Source organism: Pinus tabuliformis, chromosome 7 (assembly GCF_031772625.1).
Source record: "Pinus tabuliformis cultivar Carrire ecotype Pingquan chromosome 7, CPIR1, whole genome shotgun sequence".
NCBI lineage: Eukaryota > Viridiplantae > Streptophyta > Pinopsida > Pinales > Pinaceae > Pinus > Pinus tabuliformis.
Window position 1 is genome coordinate 743,379,967 of NC_142293.1, and position 14,280 is coordinate 743,394,246.

General features: G+C 35.7%; 1 pseudogene; it reads left to right on the plus strand.

The window, feature by feature from the left end:
* Positions 1–6,148: 6,148 nt before the first annotated feature.
* Positions 6,149–8,114, plus strand: LOC149249674 (large ribosomal subunit protein uL4 pseudogene; annotated as a pseudogene).
* Positions 8,115–14,280: the final 6,166 nt, after the last annotated feature.

Consider the following 14,280-nt stretch of genomic DNA (forward strand, 5'->3'; position numbering starts at 1 on the left):
TGATTACATGAAACATAATCAAAATGAGTTTTTAGTAATGTATCTTCGTCCAACATTTCTGAGTGTGTGCACATGATGCACCGACTCATGATTGAACCACTTTATGATAATTTTAAAATTATCAAAGCTCTGTAGATGCCGACACCCTTTTTCGATGGCAAAAATGTGGAGAATTTTGAGACAGTATAGTTCTGCATAATTATTTGTTCCCTTGCCTAGTCCCATTTTCATTTAAGTACTACACCATCGTCACATCGACCTTGTTGGAATGATCCATAAAAATATGCCCAAGGAAAAGAATGATCAATAGTTTCAGCAATTACATTTCATGTATTCTGATGTTGGTCTTCATCAAGAATCAAATTATAAATAACATTTATTTGGGCACCGATAAGATCCCAATGCTTGAATTATTCTTTGAAATTTTTGTGATTTCTACCTAACCGATGCCCCAACAGACCAATAGAGGAACATTGTTGAGTTTTGGAGGTTGAGCCACATCCCACCAGGTTTTCTAGGTTTCTCACTGAGAGAGTCTCGTTGCCATCTAATGCAAATTTCCATTGACTGATATAGTAAATTCCATATTTGTGCAGAGAAAGAACAATGTAAAAATAAGTGGTTTACTATATCCTCACTGTTTTGGCACATCACACACCAAGATGGGCCCTGAAAGGATCTCCACTTCAAATTTTCCCCAGTCGGAACCTTATTTTTTAGCAGGGACCACATAAATAGTTTAGCTTTAGTTATGCTTTTTAATTTCCATAATGGTCTCCACCACCAGGAAAACTCTTCAGGTTCGTGATTTGCATATATAAATTGATAACCTTGTTTTGGAGAATATCTTCCACAGGGAGAATGAGTCCAGATAAGTTCATCATCATGATCAAGGATTCTAATATGAGATGCAGATAGATAATTTTATATTGAAGCCATACCTGATGCCAATGATTTGGAAGCTAAAGCTCTTGTGCTGATAGCCATTTTTGCTCGAAAATAGTAGAATTTTCCCTATCAGTGACTTGGTCCAATGTCTGTTTCCCAATTTCTGCTAGGATTTTTTTCAATTCTAGAGGAAGAAGATGAGCAGTGCCACTTTTGGCCCATGAACCAATTCCAATTTAAACCTTCACTCCAAATCCAACCCGCCAGGCCAATCCTGATATGATAAAGCCAAAGGAATTTTGAGCCACCCTCCAAATCATCAAGATGATTGATTTGTTCCTATTTGGTAGCCCAATCCATTACGCCATAGAGAGAGTGTCAATATACTTCATTTTTACCAATTCAGTACAAAGGCTATTCGATGTTATTAGTTGCCACCCTAATTTCATGGCCAGAGTTTGTGAAAAACAAAATAGATTGTTCATCCCCCATCCTCCCCATTTCTTTGGGAGAGAAATTTGATCCCATTTTACCCATCCTTCCTTCTTACCATGCCAAGGAAACATAAAACATATTTATTGTATTTTGTGAAGGATGTCCTTTGGGATCCAAGATAAGGACTTTCAATAAACAAGGGTGGCCTCCAAAATAGATTTGGTAAAAAATGTAATTTAAACTTTATTATATTTATATAAAATAAAAATAATAAATAAATAATTATATTTATATAAAATAAAAATAATATATAAATAAAATAGTTATTTGGATGGGAGTGTTTTGGAATTCTGTTTTTATAAAGGATTCTGATCAGAAGTAGTAAAATATAATAAAAATATTTTTAAAAATAAAATATTGTTCTTTCAATTTGAAAAATATAATATAAATATTTTTTCCTTCTCATCACTTATCGACCTCTTAAACATGCAGGGATAAAGGGTTCCTATTGATTTCAGAAATAATTATGGTATTTTAGTTTTTCAATTTAAAAAATATAGGAAAAATAAAATTTTCTTCTCACCCTGCCCACTTCTTCACCATCTATTCTCTTCCCTTTTAACTGCATCCAAATCTGGTTCAAATTCATTGCATCTAATAATTAATCTCTTTAGTGGCCTAGGTAAGGTTTGAGGCTGATTATTTAGGAGTTGTTTAACTATTAGACTTTTGGAGATTTTGGTCTGAATGGGACATTTTGTTTTTGTCATTTTTGTTGTTGTTGTTGTTTAAACTCAGTTTTTGATTGCATATATAAATTCAGCACCTTAAAAAACCACTACAACACTTGAATTATGGAGAGCTCACTACTTAAACTTATAATTTCAGCAAATCTTGCTAAATTATGGAAAATTTTAACTAGAAGTTAAGGTGTTGGAAAACCTCCACAAAATATAACAAATATACTACCGCTATTTGTTATGTGCCAGATATAGAGTGTTTTTCATAGAGATATGCAACAACCTTAAGATTTGATAAACAATAATCCTTAGTGTCATCACGTGGAGCTAAACTTTTAATTTTTTCTAACAAATTTAACTAGACACTTGTTATTTCGAAATTCATTGTGTGTCCAAATGTCTTGTAGCATCGATGAGAGACCTCTCAATAAATGAAAAAATCTTATATTTTATATCTTGAACGCTCAGTTATATTCTCCCTAGCTTTCCTTTGCCATCCAGAAGCGATGTAGTCACTTACCCTCATTGCTCCCTACCTTTCCTTTGCCATTCAGAAGAGATGTGGCCACTTACTCTAAGCAAATGATAGTTGTAGGAGGCCAAGGTTTGATTCTAGGGAACCAATACCCCTCATCTTTACTAGCAAATCATTACTCTCTTTTCTTTTTGTAGCGAACACAGAAATTTCCTTTTTGAGTGAACAATAAAGTCTTATATTTTCCTTCAGTTGCATTTAGTCACAGTGAATACCATCTAGGAGAAACATCTAGATGGTTCTTGTCATTTTCACAGAGTTATTGTTTACATTTTGGTTTTGATTGGAGATGTCACCATGGTTTGAATGTGAAAGCCTTTAATTTATTTTTTCTTGGAAATAATGCTTACATTAGTAAATAGGTAGGATTGGGTTGTTGGTTGTTGGAGTTTTGTTGAGAGATTTTCTCAACAATATTCTCCTTGTTTGGAATCTATTGGATCTCATGAGCACTATTTATGTGGCTTGTAATTTGGATTTGAATGTAACGTACAAATAGTTTTTATGTAGAATTTCTATACACCAAGTTTGCTCCTCCATTTTTCTTGTTGGTATCAGAGCCTGTATGGGCTTGAATCCCTCAAGGGAGTGCCTAGAAAGATGAAAGAGATGTGTTATTTGATTATATGTACATAAATTAGAATAGATAAATGTTATGAAACTAGCTCACAAAATAATACAAGAGGTATATCAACGACTTCAAAATAAGCCTCTTCGAGGGGGCAACCTCCTTTACATTACATAAATGAACAATTCTTGGATGATACAAATGAAAAGACCTCCTCTATATATACGAGTCTAAGGGGTCACAATATAATCAAAGCTGACATGCCCCTCTCCTTCAAAAAGTGTTGTCCTCAATGCTTGGGCATTTTTGGATGCTTCTGTATAAAATTTTCATCCTCCCATGCACAATCTTCAGGAGTTAAGTTCTTCCCCTTGATGATATACTTTGAAATTGATCGATTTCGTAGCTATCAAATTCTTATTTCCATGACTGCTTCAGGGTCCAATATGATTTTTCCTTCCTCATCAAGTTCCAACAATATCGTTTAAACTAGGAGATTTTCACCTATAACTTTCTTTAAGCATGAAACATGGAAAACTTGGTGCACTCGGGAAGACGCAGGAAGCTCCAATTTGTATGCCATAATACCAATCTTTTGCAACACCTTGTAAGGACCATAGTACTTTGGTAATAATTTGTTATCCTTATTCGCTTACTTGCGGGACACTCGTTTGTATGGGTGTAGCTGTAAAAATACCTAGTCGCCTACATCAAAACTTATTTTGTTACGATGTTTATCTACCTGTTGTTTCATTTGATTTTGCGCCAAAGTGAGGTTATCCTTTAAAAGTTGGAGAACTTGTTGTTAATGCTTGATTTGATATTTCATTGCTTGAACCTTTTTCTTCTTGATATGTCCTTCTATCTTGAGAGTTTGAGGAGGGACAATTCCTGCCAATACATTATAAGATATGGTTAGATTCATTTCTTCTTTCTCTGAAGTTGGTTCCTGGTGTATATCCTCCTATTTTGACGTTTCTTGATCCTTTTCTTCCCCCTCTTCACAATCTATGTAAAATAATTTCTTCTCAGCACACTTATGACCTTTAGTGTATTTTCTTTCACAACTGTAACAAATCCCTCTTGCTCTTTTTTCTTCCACTTTTTGTGGTGTCACCCTTGTAGGTTGTGGGAGGATAGGAGAATCAACACTTCCATATTTATAGCTATGAGTGGTCAGATTCCTTTTTGCCATAATTTTTGTTTCAATTTTTCTTGCCAACTTGAATGCCTTCTCCAATGAATTAGGTTCCCAAAGGCGAACCTCATGCTGGATGCTATCCTTTAAAGTCCCTATGAAGACTTAAATCCTATGCTTCTCTGGAATATCATTTACCCTTATATTCAATTTTTGGATGTCCTCAATGTGCTCTACCATTGAACTCTTTTGTTTGAGATTTATCAATAGGCTAAAGAAGGTGTTGCTCTTTGTATCCTCATAATGTGTTATCATTTCCTTTGTGAAAATTGACTAGGCGAAAAGTGGTTTACGAGAACAAATCCCTCTATACCATATAAACTGATTCGGTTCTAAATATAAAGATGAAATACATACCTTTTGTAGCAGTTTCACATCATGTAGATCAAAATATTGCTCTATTTATAGTATCCAAGTTACGAGATTCTTGCCATCAAAATTCCTCATATCTAGCTTTGAAATATGGTGGGTATTCAATCCAACATTAGATTCTATGAAATCATGATTACCATTTATTTTATTCTCATCATGAGTTTCCTCTACTACCTTTTCGCCATGACGAAGCCTTTCTTGTAGAAACTTTGTCCCACCTTCCTTCAAACCTTCCATGTCTTTCTTCAAATCTTCCATGTTGCCTTTAATTTTTTCTTCTAAACCATCATTCTTAGCTTCCATGCCATAGATATAGACATTTATCATAGCTTTGATCACATTCTTCAAATCATCCATCCAATTTTGCTTACAAGATGTTTCTATTTTCTTGATTCGAGTCATTCTTTTTCTTGCTTTTAGGAACTCGATATTGAAACGATTGTAACTCTATAATTTTAGATCTCCAAGTTCTGCAATATCATTCTATGGTATCCCTCTGAGTCTTCTTTTCAATGCCACAAGTCTGATCGAGATTGGATTCTCCAAGAAAGCGCTATGCCTAATCTCCCACAATGATGTGATTATAGACAAGTTCAATAGAGTAAACTTGTATGAAGTACCACGTGTCCCTGTTTCCACCTCTAACCCTGAAAATGATACCCAACGAACTACAGTCCACTCTCTTTCTATCAATTTTTATTAAATTTGAATCTGATGCTCAGAGATAGATTTATGATGATTTTCCCAAGGTCACTTGTTTGAGATGGAATTCTAAATCCTACAAAAATCCTAATGTCCTCGGCTCGTATCTCTGAAAATATAGCAAAACAAGATCTGAAATGTGTACACAAGGTTCAGTACGATTTCATCTCAAATGCATTTTAATTTCAATTTCTGAAGTTTCACAGAAAAAAAGTTATAGAGAAAATTCCACGATGGCCTGTTTGAAGCAGCGAAACCCTAGCATCCAAAGCTATGATACCAAATGTTATGAAACCAACTCACAAAATAATAGAAGAGATAGATCAATGAATTCAAAATAAGCCTATTCGAGGGGGAAACCTCCTTTACATTACACAAATGAACAATTCTTGGATGATACAAATGACAAGACCTCCTTTTTATATATAGGAATCTAAGGGGTCACAATATAATGAGAGCCAACATAACAATAATAATGTAAGCGCACAACAATAACAATAGTGGGCTTCTATGTGGCACAATAATAACAATATGGGGACTACATGGGCACAAAAATATAATAAGGGGGTTGCACTAATAACAATAAGGGGCTACACTAGTAGTATAGGGACCTAACATCTGTGGAGGTGTGTCTAAGTGTTTTGTGTGGATGCAGATATATTTATTATTATTTCTTTAATGTGATGCTGTAATGAGATTTGTGTGTGAGAATGTGTTATGGTGGTCATATGTTTTCTCCCACAAAAATATGGTGAAAATGGGACTGTAAAATCAACTTAAACCAGAAGAGACACTTAGTGGTCTCTACTCTGGAAGCCTCTACGATCCCTGCCCTCGTCATGGACCGAGGTCACAGGATCGAATCCATCCCAGAGTTGCTACTCATTCTCAGTGATGGCATCGAAGGGGTCGAGAAAACCTCGACTGCTCTGAAGGTTTTGAAGAAGGTGGGTGCTTTTGCTGACGTGGAAAAGGCCAAGAAAAGTCAAAGTATTCGTGCCGGTAAGGGTAAGATGAGGAACAGACGTTATGTTTCACGCAAGGGTCCTTTGATTGTTTATGCCACTGAAGGGGCTAAACTTGTTAAGGCTTTCAGGAATATTCCATTTGTGGAGATCGCGTGCGTTGATAGATTGAATTTGCTGAAGCTTGCTCCCGGTGGGCATTTGGGTCATTTTATTATATGGACAAAGTCTGCTTTTGAGAAGCTTGATAGTACTTTTGGGGGCTTTGAGAAGGAGTCTCTGTAGAAGAAGGGATATGTTCTACCTCATGCGAAGATGGTCAATTCAGATCTGGCAAGGATCATAAATTTTGATGAAATCCAGTCTGTTGTGAAACCCATCAATAGGGAAATTAAGTGGAAGCCACTGAAGATCCAGACTATTTGTTTCAATTAATTTTCACCAACGAACCAATTTTGAAGAGATTTGTTCGCATTGTGTAGGGTGGAATAGAGGAGAGTAGTTATGGAGTGTGATTGGTTTTGTTGTCTTCTTTGTTAAGTAGTTTATTTATTTGTAAAAAGTGCAGAACCAATTAATGAATAGAAGAATATAATTAAACTAGTGGTTCTCAATGTTCTGCGGTGCCGAGATAATGTATCGCTAGTTTGATTGTATGAATTTGTTATATACTGATGGATTTTGTTGTGCTTTGGGTTTAGGGGGCATCAATTACATGTTTTTTTATGAGATCAATGTGTGTAGAAAGGTTAGTTGCATAATTAACTACTGGATACTGTCCTGTATCGAGATTTTCCTTTGGGAGATCGAGAAGAGTCAATTATACAAAGTTAACCAAATATGGTTAGAGGCGATTATGTCTTAAATAAGTTGAATGGAAAGCTCGAAAATTGTGGTGGTGAGAAGAATGTTGTCCAGGATACTTTAGAATGGGGATAAGTGCTGAGGAACACTAGTTAGATAGATGAGACATGTGAATTGTAATTGGAAATTTTTGTATTAATCTTTGTGTTAGTGTCAATCTTTGCAGTTTTCCACCAGTGATCGAATATGCTCTTATAAAGTGTTCTTGGGGTGTTGAAATCAAATTTTTGTCATTTCAGTGAGTCTTCAAGTAAAATTTGGTCACTAGGTATTAGGTCTAGGATTGTTTTCACTCCTTCCAAAGTTTTCCAAGTACTGGTCCATGTCACCATTCGGCTGAGTGTGCCATCATTCAAAAAGTTGTCATCATTATTTCAAGTTCCAATGGGTCATTTTACACCTTGTTTGTGCTTCAATTGTGCTTAGGTAAGGCTCATTTCCCTCTCCTATGGTTTTGAAGGTAATTTTTCTTGGATGGTCAAATCATCAACAAAACTTGTATCGTGATGCTTATACACCTTCCCCTATCCTAAATATACCTTCTTAAACACTTCCCATCACTTATATCCCTCAAATTCATCATTTTCCCACAAACCCTAGCCTATTGATACAATTTGACACTTTTCTAGGTTAGGCCTATGTTTTGCCCTTTTTGACCCCTTCCCCTCACTAAATATTTGAAATTCCACTTTCCCCTGCTTCCTAACATTCCTCCCTACTTCCAAATTTTTTTTCAAGAAATTAGAAGCCCCTCATCCCCTTCATTTCCCTTCATTTCTAAAAATCCCCTGTTCCACACATCGGGATAGGTTTTATTCAAATGATGTTTCTGAGCAAGAAAAGATAAATTTGACAAAAGTGAGAGAGGTTTTTTTCCATCATAGACACAAGAAGAAAAACTCCATTTTTTCCACGGGTCTCATGGTTTGGGAGAAATGTCCAAAACATTATTTGCCTTAGGAGAGTTGCTGCACTTCTGGAGTGACTTTGAGAAAATCAAGATTAATCTTAGCTGAAGTGACCAAATGACTTTTTTGATGAGTGAAATGATAACTAGACACTGACAATGTTCCAATGAGATATCATGAGCTCAATTTGGAGTTGAGGAAGACCTTCAAAAGTTGACTGCAACATCACTTTGCATTTTGGCAGCCTCACTCTACACATTTTGACCAGTCTTGGGAAATTGCGCTTTTGATAGGGAAAATGAACTCTAGATTGAAAAATTCAAGATGTTCTCAAAAGGCGACTCGACAAGCTTTCCAACAAGCTATCCCTCACCCAATTTGGACATCGGGAAGGCACTCAAAAGTTGATTTGAAGTCTACGCTACGTGTTTCCATAAGGTGCTGCACATTTGTCCAGGAGAGGCACTGCACGTTTCCTTAAGGCGCTCCACACTTGACAGGCAGCCAAATTTTTCACTGTTTCTTTGGTTTTTCACTTTTTGCCTCAGGGATTTTGGTTTTTCACTTTTCACCTTAGGAATTTTGGTTTTTCAATAGTGTAATGTAAAATCATGATGTAATTAAAGTGTATTTATGTTACCTAGGGTAGATACATTAGATGAAAAGCTTAAATGAGATGAATGAATCAGTTTGCTTCATACTAGGGATGTTTCAATTTCAGCATCGTAGTCTTCAGCTGTCTGCTCAACTTTTTGTGCAACTAATTCCTCCTCTCATGGATTTGACCCCTGAGGCTTGGATTTGTTGTTTTGAAGCCTATATTATGTATTTTGTTAGACATTTGTTGGGGTTGGACTCACTTGGATGCTCAGTGCTTGATTGTACATCATTGTAAGCAGTTTGGCAAGGAACTTAATAAGATTTGCAACTATTTTTATGGGATCCCTGTAGTATGAAGTTTTAGTACAGTTTCTTCTTTCATGATCATTTGTTTAAATGTTTTATGTATGCCATCATTCATTCCATTACTTCTAGTTGAATGTTTTCAAGTATGATAGGTAGAATCCATTGTATCAGTGCTCTGCCTTAGAAAATCAGTCAACATTTCATGTTTTCTACTGTTTAAGAAGGATCCATGATTTTCACATGCCCTTCTTAGCTCCTCACCAGTATTAAACACCTCACATGATCAAGCCTAAAATGTTAAAGCCTATGCCTACCTTGCCCCATAAAACACCCTGCATTTCTGACCTAATTTCCCAGACCTAAACTACCTAGCTCCATCTGATCTGGAAAAACCCTTACAAAATCGAGTCAAAAATTTCGTACTACTATATCTAGCTTAAAACCCTTTACCTGATCCAGTCATCTTGATTGAGATCCTTACGGAGTGAGCCCTCTCCTGGCCTAGTAAGGCTAGCTACTTGGCTAAGCTTGGTTTGTGGTTACCCTGGCATTGCCTCCCTTCAGCCTGAGGTCAATCTAGGTGATAACATAGTGACGACCATACTGGGGAACGTAGTTTTATGTTCCCCAGCAAAATGTATCAAGTTCAGATCTGATTATTGATGGTGAATAGCAGGGAAAATTTTAAGAACCCCCCCCTAAATTTATAAATATAATAAATGGGCGAATCTCCATGGTATATAGGAAAAATGGAAGGCGATTTTATCAATAATATAATATGTATATATAATTTTTTGGCGAATCTCTCACCAGGCATGGAGAATATTTTACTCAATTATAAAATCTTGTAAGATCTTGGCGAGTCTTTCACTAAATAATAAAACTTTGTAAAGTCCTAGTGAATCTTAGCATAGGCTACATGCTGGTTTAATTCCCCCATTTAAATAGGCTACATTCCACGTGAATACCATGGGTCAATACCATGTGCCATTTTGGTGAATACCATGGGTCAATACCATGTGCCATTTTTATTTTTATTAATTCTAATATTAGGGTTAATAATGGTTTTTTGCATGGTATTAATAACAATCCTATTTGTCCCATGGTATTTTGGCCATAAGTTTCACCTAAATATAACCCATTTTTTGAGTGTTTGTAATTATAAGGTGACTTATGGAGTAAATATAAAAAAAAGTTTTATTTGTTTACCATACCTCTCGTTTATTTATATTTTTATTAATTTACCATACCTCTTTTACAAATATGGTATTTGGCCCATAGGATTCACTTAAATAAAACCTCTTTCTTGAGCCTTCATAAATAGAACGAGGGTTATGGACTAAATATAAAAAGAGGTTTTATTTATTTACGATACGTCTAGTTTATTTATATTTTTATTTATTTACCATACCTTTTGAGTAAGTATAAAAAGACGTTTTATTTATTTACCATACCTCCACTTTACTTATATTTTTATTTGTTTACACCCTTACATGTATATAAGGTGACTTATAGAGTAAATATAAAAAATGTTTTATTTATTTACCATACCTCTCATTTATTTATATTTTTATTAATTTACCATACCTCTTTTATAAATATGGTATTTGGCCCATAGGATTCACTTAAATAAAACCTATTCTTGAAAATGGCGAATGGATTCACTTAAATAAAACCTATTCTTGAAAATGGGTGAATGGAAGGTTGTAAGTTCTAATTTCAAGGGCTAAATTTACCTTTTTTACCCTCTCCCTTAAAATAAGGTGGGCTATTTGAGGTGATTTGTAAAAATGTACTATGATACAAAATATTCGCCCACTAAAAATTTAAATCCCCTTAATTTCGCCAAAGGGCGAACATTCACCCCTAAAATTATCCTTGGTGAATAGTAGTTAGATGCATGCGAAGGTTGAAATATTTCACTTGGCGACTCCAGTGTCGAAAAATCCCAAGGTTCAGAATTTTTATGGCAACTCCACTCTTCAAGAACCAGTAGCTTGAAGAATTTCTTGGTGAATTCATTGTTATCAAAATGGATTTGTTTGCTTGAAGGTATGCTCCCATGAGCCAAGATCACATTCCAGGTTTCCCAAATAAAATTCCTAAGGTAGATTGGCAAAGGAATTTGCCTATGTTTAAAGATGATGATAGGAATGATGCTGCTTTACATCTGGTTAGATTTCACATGCATACTCGCAAGTTGAAGGTTGATTTTCCTCAAGACTGCTTGATGATGATATTCATGGCCACTCTGGAAGGTGAAGCCTGATCTTGGTATGAAAATTTGCCGCCCGCTTGTATTTACTGTTTAGAGGATTTTCATACCATGTTCTTTGAAAGGTATAAAGAATCTTGTCCATCCTTAATATTAGTTCAGAACTAATGTAAACATGTTCATAGTTTTATTGAAAATCTTGAGAAAGTTTATGAAGATGATGACTTCATGGACGATGAGATCATGGAAGCCCTGTATGAAAATCCATTTCAGCCGCATAAAGAGAGCTTAGAGGATACTTATCAAGATGCTCAGGAAAATTTGCAGTAGGTTCAAGATCTTAGTACAATGGAAAATGATGGAAGACAATGTCTTATTTCAGATCTGCTCATAGCAGAAGATAGTATGCAGGAAAATCAAATTCCAATTTCAGATTGTGATAAAGTCAAGTTGGCTATTTCAGATCTAGATTCAGATTATGATGATGAAGAAATCATTGAAGTCTTCTTTGTTTTTTCCCTCAACAACAGTCTCAAAATGCCAGTCACTTCGTTACACAAGATCATAATCAACATACAGTAGCTTCTTCTTTGCTTGAAGATGAAGGGATTTTACATCTTGATAGTCAACATGAATCACATGAAATGAATCAACAGTTTGAGGAAAATTTATATACTCCTTTGCTTGAAATTAATGAAGATATTCGACATCCTTGTCAAACATTAGGAGGGAAAGAAGACAATTATTGTTTTAGCAAAAGAAAACAAAAAGTATTATCTCCTCTATCTGAAGATGAGATAGATCAACTCCTGAAAGGTCATGTTACAGCCCAAGCTAATGCAGGTTTGCAGTGTTCACATCGTCAAGAAGGTGTTAGTGAAGCTTCTTCCACTTTTGAAAATGAGGAAAATATTGAAATTAGATTTGTAGATCAGCGAACAGATATTGTTTTCTTTCATGAAGATGATAGGGCAGACATGTTTGATAATCTTGAAGAACGTTTTCTATTTAAGAATGACTTAGACTATGAAATTAAGGAGTATGAGCCTGAGAGAGACATTGTGCCAGAAATCAAGTCAGAATTTCTCATGCTCGAGGAATTTATAGCTAACACTCAGATAGAAGAAGCTTATACTTCTCTATGCCTTCCTATCAATCAGCAACCAACTATTCTTTCAGATCAGAATGAAGGGAGTACTTGTATTTTTGCTGCTGGATCTCAAGACAAGCTAGTGCTTCAGGATTTTCAAGATCCCTTCGCCATTCTTTTGCAAGCATTGGAGAAGATGAATGTTGTCTGGTTTGTTAGCATAAGCCTTGGTTTTAGTTTTTATTGTGAGTTTCCTACATGTACATTGTTCTGCCTGCTCGGGGAAAGTGAGAGAAAAATTTCAGTGAGTAGCCATCTGTTGGATTGGTTACATTGGAAGGTTCACTTCACATGATTGTACATATTTCTTCAGTAGGCAGGTGGTTGTCATCAGTATTTGAAGCCCTCAAATCTCGATGGTCTGCTGCCATTAATAAGTTTTGTAAGTACTTGTTTCAACTAAGTCTTGAGTCATTTTTTTAGTCAATTTCAAGTCAGTTTTAGAGTTAGTTTGTGTCATCAAGTCATCATTTTTCAGTCATGCATTTCAGTTTGTGTTTTTGACTGTATTGGCCCACATGGTTAGGCACTTGGTCTACGGTGTTCTTGACACCTCCAAGGAGCTGCCATCCCCAATAAGGCCAATGTTAGTGTCAGTCTTTGCAGTCTTCCACCAGTGATCAAATATGCTCTTATAAAGTGGTCTTGGGGTGTCGAAATCAATTTTTTTTCATTTCAGTGAGTCTTCAAGTAAAATTTGGTCACTAGGTATTAGGTCTAGGATTGTTTTCACTCCTTCCAAAGCTTTCCAAGTATTGGTCCATGTCACCATTCGGCTGAGTGTGCCATCATTCAAAACGTTTTCATCATTATTTCAAGTTCCAATTGGTCATTTTACACCTTGTTTGTGCTTCAGTTGTGCTTAGGTAAGGCTCATTTCCCTCTCCTAGGGTTTTTAAGGTAATTTTTCTTGGATGGTCAAATCATTAAAAAACCTTGTATCATGATGCTCATACACCTTCCCCTATCATGAGTATACCTTCTTAAACACTTCCCATCACTTATATCCCTCACATTCATCATTTTCCCACAAACCCTAGCCTATTGCTACAATTTGACACTTTTCTAGGTTAGGCCTGTGTTTTGCCCTTTTTGACCCCTTCCCCTCACTCAATATTTGAAATTGCACTTTCCCCTACTTCCTAAAATTCCTCCCTACTTCCCAAAATTTTCTCAAGAAACTATAACCCCCTCATCCCCTTCATTTCCCTTCATTTCTACAAATCCCCTGTTCCACACATTGGGATAAGTTTTATTCAAATGATGTTTTTGAGCAAGAAAAGATGAATTTGAAAAAAGTGAGAGACATTTTTGTCCATCATAGACACAAGACGAAAAACCTCCTTCAGTTTTTACACAAGTCTCATGGTTTGGGAGAAATGTCCAAAACATTATTTTCCTCAAGAGAGTTGCTGCACTTCTGGTGTGACTTTGGGAAAATTAAGATTTATCCTAGCTGGATTGACCAAATTAATTTCTTGATGAGTAAAATGATAACTAGACATAGAAATATTTCCATTGAGCTATCATGAGCTCAATTTGGAGTTGAGAAAGACCTTCAAAAGCTGACTGCAACATCACTCTACATTTTGGCAGCCTCATTCTGCACATTTTGACCAGTCTTGGGAGATTGCACTTTTGACAGGGAAAATGAATTCCAAATTGAAAAATTCAAGATGTTCTTGAAAGGATACTTGACAAGATTTCCAAAGAGCTATCCCATGCCCAATTTGGACATTGTAAAGGCACTCCAAAGTTGATTTGAAGTCGGCACTGCGCGTTTGCTTAAGGCACTGCGCGTTTGACAGGCAACCAAATTTTTCACTGTTTCTTT